Genomic DNA, 12,749 nt, shown 5'->3' with positions numbered 1-12,749 from the left:
ACACAAGGCTTATGTAATATACAACAACAAGTACAAAAGGCTAATATCATATACAACAACAGGTAAACAAGGCTTATGTCATTTACAACAACAGGGACACAACGATTATGTAATATGCAATAACAGGTACACAAGGCTAATGAAATATACAATAACAGGTACACAAGGCTGATGTAATATACAACAACATGTACACAAGGCTAATATCATATACAACAACAGGTAAAAAAGGCTTATGTAATATACAACAACAGGTACACAAGGCTCATGTCATATACAACAATAGGTACACAATGATAATGTCATATACAACAACAGGTTATCAAGGCTCATGTCATATACAACAACATGTACACAAGTCTAATGCCATAAACAACAACAGGGACACAAGGCTTATGTCATATACAACAACAGATACACAGGGCTAATGTCATATACAACAACAGGCACACAAGGCTAATGGCATAGACAACAACAGGCACACAATGCTAATGTCATATACAACAACATGTACACAAGTCTAATGCCATAAACAACAACAGGGACACAAGGCTCACGTCATATACAACAACAGGTTATCAAGGCTCATGTCATATACAAGAACAGGCACACAAGGCTAATGGCATATACAACAACAGGCACACGAGGCTAATGGCATATACAACAACAGGAACACAAGGCTAATGTCATACAACAACAGGTAAACAAGGCTTATATCATATACAACAGCAGGGACACAAGGCTCATGTAATATACAACAACAGTTACACAAGGTTAATGGCATATAAAACAACAGGGACACGAGGCGAATGTCATATACAACAACAGGAACACAAGGCTAATGTAATATACAACAACAGTTACACAAGGTTAATGTCATATAAAACAACAGGGACACGAGGCGAATGTCATATACAACAACAGATGTACAAGGCAAATGCCTTCTATAACAACAGGTACACAAGGCTCATGTCATATACAAGAACAGGCACACAAGGCTAATTGCATATACAACAACGGGCACACAATGCTAATGTCATATGCAACAACAGGGACACAAGGCTCATGTCATATACAAGAACAGGCACACAAGGCTAATTTCATATACAACAACAGGTACACAAGGTTAATGTCCTACAATAACTGGTACACAAGGCTAATGTCCTACAATAACTGGTACACAAGGCCAATGTCATATACAACAACATGTACACAAGTCTAATGCCATAAACAACAACAGGGACACAAGGCTCACGTCATATACAACAACAGGTACACAAGGCTAATGTCCTACAATAACTGGTACACAAGGCTAATGTCATATACAACAACAGGGACACGAGGCTAATGTCATATACAACAACAGATACACAGGGCTAATGTCATATACAACAACAGGCACACAAGGCTAATTGCATATACAACAACAGGCACACAAAACTAATGGCATATACAACAACAGGGACACAAGGTTTATGTAATATACAACAACAGGTACACAGGGCTAATGTCATATACAACAACAGGTACACAAGGCTAATGGCATATACAACAACAGGCACACAATGCTAATGTCAAATACAACAACAGGGATACAAGGCTTATGTAATATACAACAAGAGGTACACAAAGCTAATGTCATATACAGCAACAGATACACAAGGCTTATGTCATATACAACAACAGGGACACAAGGCTTATAAAATATACAACAACAGGTACACAAAGCTAATGTCATATACATCAACAGGGACACAAGGCTAATGTCATATACAACAACATATACACAAGGCTTATGTAATATACAACAACAGGTACACAAAGCTAATGTCATATACAACAACAGGGACACAATGCTAATGTCATATACAACAACAGGCACACAATATTGTTAATATTGTTTATTCATACAAAAATATACCCGCATACACAGTATAGTAGTACAGGTTCAGAGACATATCAGAAAAGTGACATTTTCGAGTTATAGTAGGCCAATAATTCCTAAGAATTAGCCAAAGAGACTTTAAGAGTTTTGTTGATTTATTTCAGAGACAATTGTGTTTTAAGTGAGTGTTCAATAAGCAGAAACTTTGTTAAAGACTTTAATTCTAGTCAATTACTTGTTAAAGTGGTTTATATCTTAAAAAGGGGAGAGATGTAGTGTTCTACTATGATCGATACTTACTGTAGTGACACCTTACATACTTAACGTCTATAAGAGTTGTCGCCCTTGGCACACGAGATATTAGCCAATGGGTGTTAAGCAAGAGAGCAGCCATTAATAAATGTGGAGTTCCTAATTGAATTCGTCTGTGTTAAATCCTGTGGTTTAATCCGAAGATACCAACATAACATTGAACAAGATAATTTATAAAGAACTCGCGGTCTTTCACAAAAATTAAAGATATAGACCTTTGTTATTAAAGGTATCAGACAATTCAGTTTCATCACCGGGTCAATATAAGAATATGGAACAGCTTCACTCAAAGAGTTATACACTCAACTACAATTAAAGAATTTGAGGTCAATTTAGATGACACTTGGAAAATATACATATGAAATATGATCACTTGGAAAATTTATAAGTTTTCCATGTACGTAAAAATTGAATATAAATCTATTATATGTATATGTATTGTATCTCTGCCTGCGTCCATCTTTTTCCATATTAAATCCTAATAATAATGGGGAGAAAGTATAATATCAAGTTGACTCACGAGGTTCCCTAGTCATGGTTTCTTGTTCGGAGCTTCTCTAGAAAATGTGTAAAAGTCTACACACCTAAGTTCCGAGTATCCGACGCAAAGCTCGAGGACAAAATTTCCATAACATCTGATTGTTTTATATCGGTATAATGAAATATTTATTGCCTTTTAGCAGGGACAGTATATAGAGTCCACCCATTATACGTCCCTGCTTTTAGTAGGGAAACACAAGTCTTTGTTTCCCCGCCTCAATTCACCATGTGAAATATGGTTAATATCAAGAAAACAAACAATCCAACAAAGGCGATGTTTTGTGTCAGTATCATCACATGACCTTATCCCGTGGATTTTTCAAATGGGCACTTGTGAGGTATTGAATTCATGTGCAGTCAGCGCAATGTTCAACTCTTATGAAGCATTCGACACAAAGACAATCTATGGAATTCGTGGCGTCCAGTTAATTTCATATACACACTAAATTAACATCTACATGTCCGTAACAATTGTAACAATTAACAATAATATAAACTAACTGTTAAGCGTATAATCGAAAAGGCTGCTGATCATGAACGTTCCACGTTGATAAAGACATGCATTCTGCAGGCGACATTATTTCCGGAAACCAGACCGCGTTCGGGAGTTAGATAGCGTATTTTCGTTTCCGGTTTATAAAATATTGCTATTTTACTATGAGCCACTTGTAGGCCTATATAACACCGTTTTACCGATTTTTCAGTTGGACATACCATGCAAATTTTTCTCTGTGCGAATTATACAAGTGTGTTTGGAAATATGTCACCACAGCAAGACTCATATTGGCCAGAGGAGGAAACTTAACTCGAGATGTAGGTCACGGCCGGTTTTGTTTTTGTTTACAAAATCACACGAGTAACAGAAATCATTATGGTGCTGTTTGCTCTTGGCCAAATCGCCATCTGAAGTAGGTTAGTGCGGGAAATATCTGTTACTATCTTTTACAGAGACTTCACATACTGACAATGAGACATAAGGTATCAGTTTGTTATGAATCTGGTCTTTGGTCTGTTAGTTACAGAATTGCCCAGTAGTGTCGGTTGGCCAGTTTCTGAGCCCTTTAAGGATGACATTTGCCAAATAAACGATGAAAAGCAATGTGTAATCTTTAATTTCAACTGGAAAGTCAGTTCAATTACAATCACTAATTTCTTCACTCTATCATGAAATATTTTCAATCCTCTCGTAGTTGCACTTGAACGTGGCCTTTATGTGACCAAATTCTGTTCCCGTCGATAAAGCTGGGGTGAGGGTATCCAAAATGGAACACTTTTATTACAAATGATGCAGTATCCAAACAGACTGAAGTGTATCTGGAGAAAATGATTACTTATTCAGCGTTTGTATCTTCTACATTTTTGAATCATAACAAAATGTTTTGCATAGAATATACACTTACAATTTTTAATACTAAAAATAAAGAAGGGAATTAATACTAAAAATAAAGAAGGGAATTAACAGAAAGCATTTAAGGGCATAATACTTTTATGCGCTGCCCGCTGAATCACCAAACCACATGAGGGTTGCACAATTTTGGTAAGAAGACAATGATGAAATGTTTCATATTGATATCTTCAAAATGGTACCTTTTCCAGGTGCATATGTATTATTTTTTTAATCCAGTAAAATGTAAAAGAAGAAAAGTTATTTTCCTAATATTTTTGGTAGGATTGATTTACTTGTTTTTGCTTCATTTTCTTCAGCATCCTGTTAGACTTTGACTTAATGTTTACTTTCACTTCCCAAAAAACAGATGACGTCAAAAACTTTCAGCATGCACACTGCGATGTGCAAAATATCAGGGCACAGAAACTGGTCCTTATGATGATACTGCTATTAAGCTTGTTTAATTGTGTAGAGGGTTACTGGGTCCACTGGTAGACTTTGACTAAATGTTCACTTTCACTTCCAAAATGGGTCCATATTATAACAGGGAACCAGGTATCTTGGTTAGAATCTTCATCTATAGTTCCAAGCTTCTGTTACATTTGTAGCCCAACTGGATATACCCACAGAAGGTGGTATAAAGTCTGGTGTGTCGCCAGGATCAAACACTTGGCTAAAGGAGGGAGGAACGTAGCAAAAGTGGACTGGGTTAATCACTCAGGCGACCAGCTAGCTTGGTTGATTAGAGCATCCATCAAAAGTTTGGTCTTGCCATTAATTTTACTTTCCTGTTACACTTTTTATGTAGTAATTAGAGATCAACATTAACTCATTATATCAGTACTAATCACAAAGAGTGTACATATAAAAAATACAACCAAAGGGAGATAATTCACTATATTCTACCCAGTTAGTCCAGGTATTTTTGTACTAATATAATATGTACTTATATATAGCTTACAGATACAAATATAAAAAAAAATGCCTCAGAGACAATATGTACTTATATATAGCTTACAGATATAAATATAAAAAAAACTGCCTCAGAGACAGTATTATTCAACCCCTATGGGACAAGAAAATGATGAACAATCAGATTTGACCATTTTGTATGGTAATATTTCAGCATATAGTTGCATTGCTATCATTGCATTGAAGAAATATTGAACTATCGATATGGCTTAAAAGACTTTTCAAGTTGAAGATAATTTTAAGCTTTTGTTGCCTATAGAAATAGGAAAATTCTATATCAAGTGTAAGTTACTTAACTGTATGGCAATATTGGTTTACAGGAATGTTTGAAATATGGTACATGTATCTTTATATAATTTGCATACAAGACCAATGTTGCTTTTGCATAATTATCAACCTTCAGAGACAAGTCTGGATATAAAGTATTTTTGATCCAAAATTGAACTACATGAAGGTTAGATAAAAAGTGTGATCTGCTTCATATGTAATATTTTTTAGGTCACATGAGTTGGGTGACCCATTGTAACCGCCTTTAGTCCGTCAACATGCATCATGCAAAAAAAACCACCCCATCACATTTTTACTTCTCCTCAGAAACTGTCAGTCAGATTTTGATGAAACTTGATGATAATCATCAGCCTGAGGTGGAGATCAGAATGTGTATTTCAGATGGGGCTGACACCCCAGGAGGCTGAGTGGCTGCAGGGCCATGAAGGGTCAAAGAGTGCAAAACTTTTAAAAGACTTCTGTGAAACTTACTTGTGGATTTTCACCAACTTTTCATAAAATTATGCTTAGATGATGAGGATCAGAATTTATACTAAAGAAGGGGCTGACCCCCCAATAGGGCTCATAGAGGGGGATTTAGTATAAAACCTGAAAGCTTCAAACCACTTCTTTGAATAAACTTACAGGTGGACTTTATACTCTATATTCAGGGGTGGATCCAGAATTTTATAAGGGGGTGTCACCATTCCAGATTTCCAGCTGATTTTGCGACAAATGTGGTCTGAACCATGTCATTTTGCACAAAACTAAGGTAGAGAAGGGACATGTCTTGGCCCTTTACATTTTCAAGGGTCTCTATCAAAATCTTTCTTGAATTTTTTTCTTTTCTTGTTTTTTAGTAAAATGTCGGAGTGGAATGAACAATTAATGTATTCATTAAATTTTGTTAATGTTTTAAAAAAAGTTTCCTTGTTCGTTTTAATAAATATACTACTGTTACTACCTACTAGTTAACGTTTATCGTGCAAGAAAAAATTATCGGAATAGAATTTATATAAAATGAAAATGTCTTTATCGCCGACATAAAGTGGTACTGCCAGTGGGCAGAAAGGGATCACCTTTAAGTTAAGTAGTTCATATATTTGTAAAGGTAAATGCAATATATGTATTTAATTTTGGCGTTAAAATTATAAAGTTGCATGAATGATGAACGCTACCAATCATTAGATCAAATGCTTATTTACATGCATGTTTTTAATGTGCTAACGTCTTTTTACTGACATAACTTTTTCACAATGATTCCTGATTTTAAAGCATTAAAGTGTAATGTCAATTGTCCTTCTTGCAAACGCAACACCTGTGCCCTGTTGCTACTACAGACCACAAACCATACAGGTAAAAAGTCTATTTCATAGTTTGTTGACCCATTAAATTGATGCTGGTTGTGATATCAATTAGCTATATATATAGTGTCAACACCGAGTTTAAACCTGTTGAAGTGGGGTGGAAGGGTGTGTGGCTTGGACAGGCAGTGTAATACACAACTAGAATCACCAGTCAGGAAATAAGAAATAATTGAATATTAAATTCACACAATAGATGCATTATATACATATAATTTAATCTTGCTTGTAACAAGCATTTTCATTGGCTTAAAAATTTATGTTATCAGCCCATAACGTAAAAAATGACGCCGTCGTTTGTAACGTCGCTTTTGCTTGGCTGATACTGCAACACAATAATTTCTAAGAGAAAAGAGTCCATCAATGGAAATGGATTTCCACAGGGATTGTGTATAGTAGATTAAATTATAAGGATTAACTTGAATATATTTTCAGCCCACCATCATCTGATGGTGGGCTATTAAAATCACTCTGCGTCCGTGGGTCGTCGTCTGTCCTTAAACAATTCTTGTTATCAGTATTTCTCAAGAAGTACCAGAGGGATTTTTCTCAAATTTTATATGTAGGTTCCTCTTAGTCCTTAGCTGTGCAGGGCATTTCTTTGAGACTGATCGGATGAACAACATGGCCGACAGGCAGCCTCCTTGGATTTTGATAGTGAAAGTTTGTTATCGCTATTTCTCAAGAAGTACCAAAGGGATCTTTCACAAATTTTATATGTAGGTTCCCCTTGGCCCTGAGCTGTGCAGGGCAATTTTTGAGACTGATCGGATGAACAACATGGCCGACAGGCAGACATCTTGGATTTTGATATTGAAAGTTTGTTATCGCTATTTCTCAAGAAGTACCAGAGGAATCTTTCTCAAATTTTATATGTAGGTTCCCCTTGGCCCTGAGCTGTGCAGGGCAATTTTTGAGACTGATCGGATGAACAACATGGCCGACAGGCAGACATCTTGGATTTTGATATTGAAAGTTTGTTATCGCTATTTCTCAAGAAGTACCAGAGGAATCTTTCTCAAATTTTATATGTAGGTTCCCCTTGGCCCTGAGCTGTGCAGGGCAATTTTTGAGACTGATCGGATGAACAACATGGCCGACAGGCAGCCATCTTGGATTTTGATATTGAAAGTTTGTTATCGGTATTTCTCAATAAGTATTAGAGGGATCTCTCTCAAATTTTATATGTAGGTACCCCTTGGTCCTTAGCTGTGCAGGGCATTTTTTTGAGACTGATTGGATAAACAACATGGCCGACAGGCAGCCATCTTTGATTTTGATATTGAAAGTTTGTTATCGCTATTTCTCAAGAAGTATTGGAGGGATCTTTCTTAAATTTTATATGTAGGTTCCCCTTGGTCCTTAGCTGTGCAGGGCTATTTTGAGACTGATCGGATAAACAACATGGCCGACAGGCAGCCATCTTGGATTTTGATATTGAAAGTTTGTTATCGCTATTTCTCAAGAAGCACTAGGGGGATCTTTCTCAAATTCTATATGTAGGTTCCTCTTAGTCCTTAGCTGTGCAGGGCATTTTTTTGAGACTGATTGGATAAACAACATGGCCGACAGGCAGCCATCTTGGATTTTGATATTGAAAGTTTGATATCGCTATTTCTCAAGAAGCACTAGAGGGATCTTTCTTTAATTTTATATGTAGGCTCCCCATGGTCTATAGCTGTGCAGGGCAACTTTTGAGACTGATCGGATAAACAAAATGGCCGACAGGCAGCCATCTTGGATTTTGATATTGAAAGTTTGTTATCGCTATTTCTCAAGAAGCACTAGAGGGATCTTTCTTTAATTTTATATGTAGGTTCCCCATGGTCTATAGCTGTGCAGGGCAACTTTTGAGACTGATCGGATAAACAACATGGCCGACAGGCAGCCATCTTGGATTTTGATAGTGAAATTTTGTTTTCGCTATTTCTCGGGAAGTACTGGGGGATCTTTCTCAAATTTTAAATGTAGGTTCCCCTTGATCCCTCGTTGTGCATGTTATATTTTGAGACTGATCATAAAAACAAAATGGATTAAAAGAAGAACTAAACAGATCTGTCTCATATTGCAATGATAGATTCTAGCTATTTCTTTCACATTAAGTACTGTACTAGTAAATATGTGAAATGACAAACTCACTTTGAAGGTTGGCTTTCATACACATCAGTATTAAGTTTAGATCAAAAGTTACCTCAAGGTGCATTTACAGTTAACATGACTCGATCAAACAGATAAGAGGAAAGAAGAGAAAAGATCAAACTGACAAAGAACTAATGAAGATGGTATAAAGGTGGGCGCCAAGATCCCTCTCGGATCTCTTGTTCATGTTATGGAGCTATAACACAAAAAACTGGAGTGTACTCTCAACATAAACCGCTTCGCTTCACCCCTGGGCTGACACTCCAGGGGTGGGGGTATATAAAAGGGCTGACACTCCAGTGGTGGGGGTATAAAAAAGGGCTGACACTCCAGTGGTGGGGGTATATAAAAGGGCTGACACTCCAGTGGTGGGGGTATATAAAAGGGCTGACACTCCAGTGGTGGGTGTATATAAAAGGGCTGACACTCCAGTGGTGGGTGTATATAAAAGGGCTGACACTCCAGTGGTGGGGGTACATAAAAGGGCTGACACTCCAGTGGTGGGGGTACATAAAAGGGCTGACACTCCAGTGGTGGGGGTATATAAAAGGGCTGACACTCCAGTGGTGGGGGTATATAAAAGGGCTGACACTCCAGTGGTGGGGGTATATAAAAGGGCTGACACTCCAGTGGTGGGGGTATATAAAAGGGCTGACACTCCAGTGGTGGGGGTATATAAAAGGGCTGACACTCCAGTGGTGGGGGTATATAAAAGGGCTGACACTCCAGTGGTGGGGGTATATAAAAGGGCTGACACTCCAGTGGTGGGGGTATATAAAAGGGCTGACACTCCAGTGGTGGGGGTATATAAAAGGGCTGACACTCCAGTGGTGGGGGTATATAAAAGGGCTGACACTCCAGTGGTGGGGGTATATAAAAGGGCTGACACTCCAGTGGTGGGGGTATATAAAAGGGCTGACACTCCAGTGGTGGGGGTATATAAAAGGGCTGACACTCCAGTGGTGGGGGTATATAAAAGGGCTGACACTCCAGTGGTGGGGGTATATAAAAGGGCTGACACTCCAGTGGTGGGGGTATATAAAAGGGCTGACACTCCAGTGGTGGGGGTATATAAAAGGGCTGACACTCCAGTGGTGGGGGTATATAAAAGGGCTGACACTCCAGTGGTGGGGGTATATAAAAGGGCTGACACTCCAGTGGTGGGGGTATATAAAAGGGCTGACACTCCAGTGGTGGGGGTATATAAAAGGGCTGACACTCCAGTGGTGGGGGTATATAAAAGGGCTGACACTCCAGTGGTGGGGGTATATAAAAGGGCTGACACTCCAGTGGTGGGGGTATATAAAAGGGCTGACACTCCAGTGGTGGGGGTATATAAAAGGGCTGACACTCCAGTGGTGGGGGTATATAAAAGGGCTGACACTCCAGTGGTGGGGGTATATAAAAGGGCTGACACTCCAGTGGTGGGGGTATATAAAAGGGCTGACACTCCAGTGGTGGGGGTATATAAAAGGGCTGACACTCCAGTGGTGGGGGTATATAAAAGGGCTGACACTCCAGTGGTGGGGGTATATAAAAGGGCTGACACTCCAGTGGTGGGGGTATATAAAAGGGCTGACACTCCAGTGGTGGGGGTATATAAAAGGGCTGACACTCCAGTGGTGGGGGTATATAAAAGGGCTGACACTCCAGTGGTGGGGGTATATAAAAGGGCTGACACTCCAGTGGTGGGGGTATATAAAAGGGCTGACACTCCAGTGGTGGGGGTATATAAAAGGGCTGACACTCCAGTGGTGGGGGTATATAAAAGGGCTGACACTCCAGTGGTGGGGGTATATAAAAGGGCTGACACTCCAGTGGTGGGGGTATATAAAAGGGCTGACACTCCAGTGGTGGGGGTATATAAAAGGGCTGACACTCCAGTGGTGGGGGTATATAAAAGGGCTGACACTCCAGTGGTGGGGGTATATAAAAGGGCTGACACTCCAGTGGTGGGGGTATATAAAAGGGCTGACACTCCAGTGGTGGGGGTATATAAAAGGGCTGACACTCCAGTGGTGGGGGTATATAAAAGGGCTGACACTCCAGTGGTGGGGGTATATAAAAGGGCTGACACTCCAGTGGTGGGGGTATATAAAAGGGCTGACACTCCAGTGGTGGGGGTATATAAAAGGGCTGACACTCCAGTGGTGGGGGTATATAAAAGGGCTGACACTCCAGTGGTGGGGGTATATAAAAGGGCTGACACTCCAGTGGTGGGGGTATATAAAAGGGCTGACACTCCAGTGGTGGGGGTATATAAAAGGGCTGACACTCCAGTGGTGGGGGTATATAAAAGGGCTGACACTCCAGTGGTGGGGGTATATAAAAGGGCTGACACTCCAGTGGTGGGGGTATATAAAAGGGCTGACACTCCAGTGGTGGGGGTATATAAAAGGGCTGACACTCCAGTGGTGGGGGTATATAAAAGGGCTGACACTCCAGTGGTGGGGGTATATAAAAGGGCTGACACTCCAGTGGTGGGGGTATATAAAAGGGCTGACACTCCAGTGGTGGGGGTATATAAAAGGGCTGACACTCCAGTGGTGGGGGTATATAAAAGGGCTGACACTCCAGTGGTGGGGGTATATAAAAGGGCTGACACTCCAGTGGTGGGGGTATATAAAAGGGCTGACACTCCAGTGGTGGGGGTATATAAAAGGGCTGACACTCCAGTGGTGGGGGTATATAAAAGGGCTGACACTCCAGTGGTGGGGGTATATAAAAGGGCTGACACTCCAGTGGTGGGGGTATATAAAAGGGCTGACACTCCAGTGGTGGGGGTATATAAAAGGGCTGACACTCCAGTGGTGGGGGTATATAAAAGGGCTGACACTCCAGTGGTGGGGGTATATAAAAGGGCTGACACTCCAGTGGTGGGGGTATATAAAAGGGCTGACACTCCAGTGGTGGGGGTATATAAAAGGGCTGACACTCCAGTGGTGGGGGTATATAAAAGGGCTGACACTCCAGTGGTGGGGGTATATAAAAGGGCTGACACTCCAGTGGTGGGGGTATATAAAAGGGCTGACACTCCAGTGGTGGGGGTATATAAAAGGGCTGACACTCCAGTGGTGGGGGTATATAAAAGGGCTGACACTCCAGTGGTGGGGGTATATAAAAGGGCTGACACTCCAGTGGTGGGGGTATATAAAAGGGCTGACACTCCAGTGGTGGGGGTATATAAAAGGGCTGACACTCCAGTGGTGGGGGTATATAAAAGGGCTGACACTCCAGTGGTGGGGGTATATAAAAGGGCTGACACTCCAGTGGTGGGGGTATATAAAAGGGCTGACACTCCAGTGGTGGGGGTATATAAAAGGGCTGACACTCCAGTGGTGGGGGTATATAAAAGGGCTGACACTCCAGTGGTGGGGGTATATAAAAGGGCTGACACTCCAGTGGTGGGGGTATATAAAAGGGCTGACACTCCAGTGGTGGGGGTATATAAAAGGGCTGACACTCCAGTGGTGGGGGTATATAAAAGGGCTGACACTCCAGTGGTGGGGGTATATAAAAGGGCTGACACTCCAGTGATGGGGGTATATATAAAAGGGCTGATACTCTAGTGGTGGGGGATATATAAAAGGGCTGACACTTCAGTGGTGGGGGTATATAAAAGGGCTGACACTCCAGTGGTGGGGGTACATGTATATAAAAGGGCTGACACTCCAGTGATGGGGGTATATAAAAGGGCTGACACTCCAGTGGTGGTGGTATATGAAAGGGCTGACACTCCAGTGATGGGGGGTATATAAAAAGGCCGACACTCCAGTGGTTGGGTATATAAAAGGGCTGACACTCCAGTGATGGGGGTATATACAAGGGCTGACACTCCAGTGATGGGGGTATATAAAAGGGCTGACACTCCAGTGGTGGGGGT

At 40.6% G+C, this 12,749-nt stretch overlaps 1 protein-coding gene across 1 annotated transcript in view; it reads left to right on the top strand.

The window, feature by feature from the left end:
* Nucleotides 1–3,370: 3,370 nt before the first annotated feature.
* Nucleotides 3,371–12,749, top strand: part of LOC110441105 (protein zer-1 homolog) — a gene marked incomplete at its 3' end in the record, with an annotated part of 14,755 nt that continues 5,376 nt past the window's right edge. Inside the window, exon 1 of the mRNA XM_021484206.1 lies at nt 3,371–3,550. The remainder of the gene's footprint in view (nt 3,551–12,749) is intronic.

Source organism: Mizuhopecten yessoensis, unplaced genomic scaffold (genome assembly GCF_002113885.1).
Source record: "Mizuhopecten yessoensis strain PY_sf001 unplaced genomic scaffold, ASM211388v2 scaffold715493, whole genome shotgun sequence".
NCBI lineage: Eukaryota > Metazoa > Mollusca > Bivalvia > Pectinida > Pectinidae > Mizuhopecten > Mizuhopecten yessoensis.
Note: the sequence above shows the minus strand (reverse complement) of the source record. Positions and strands in the feature narration are given on the sequence as shown.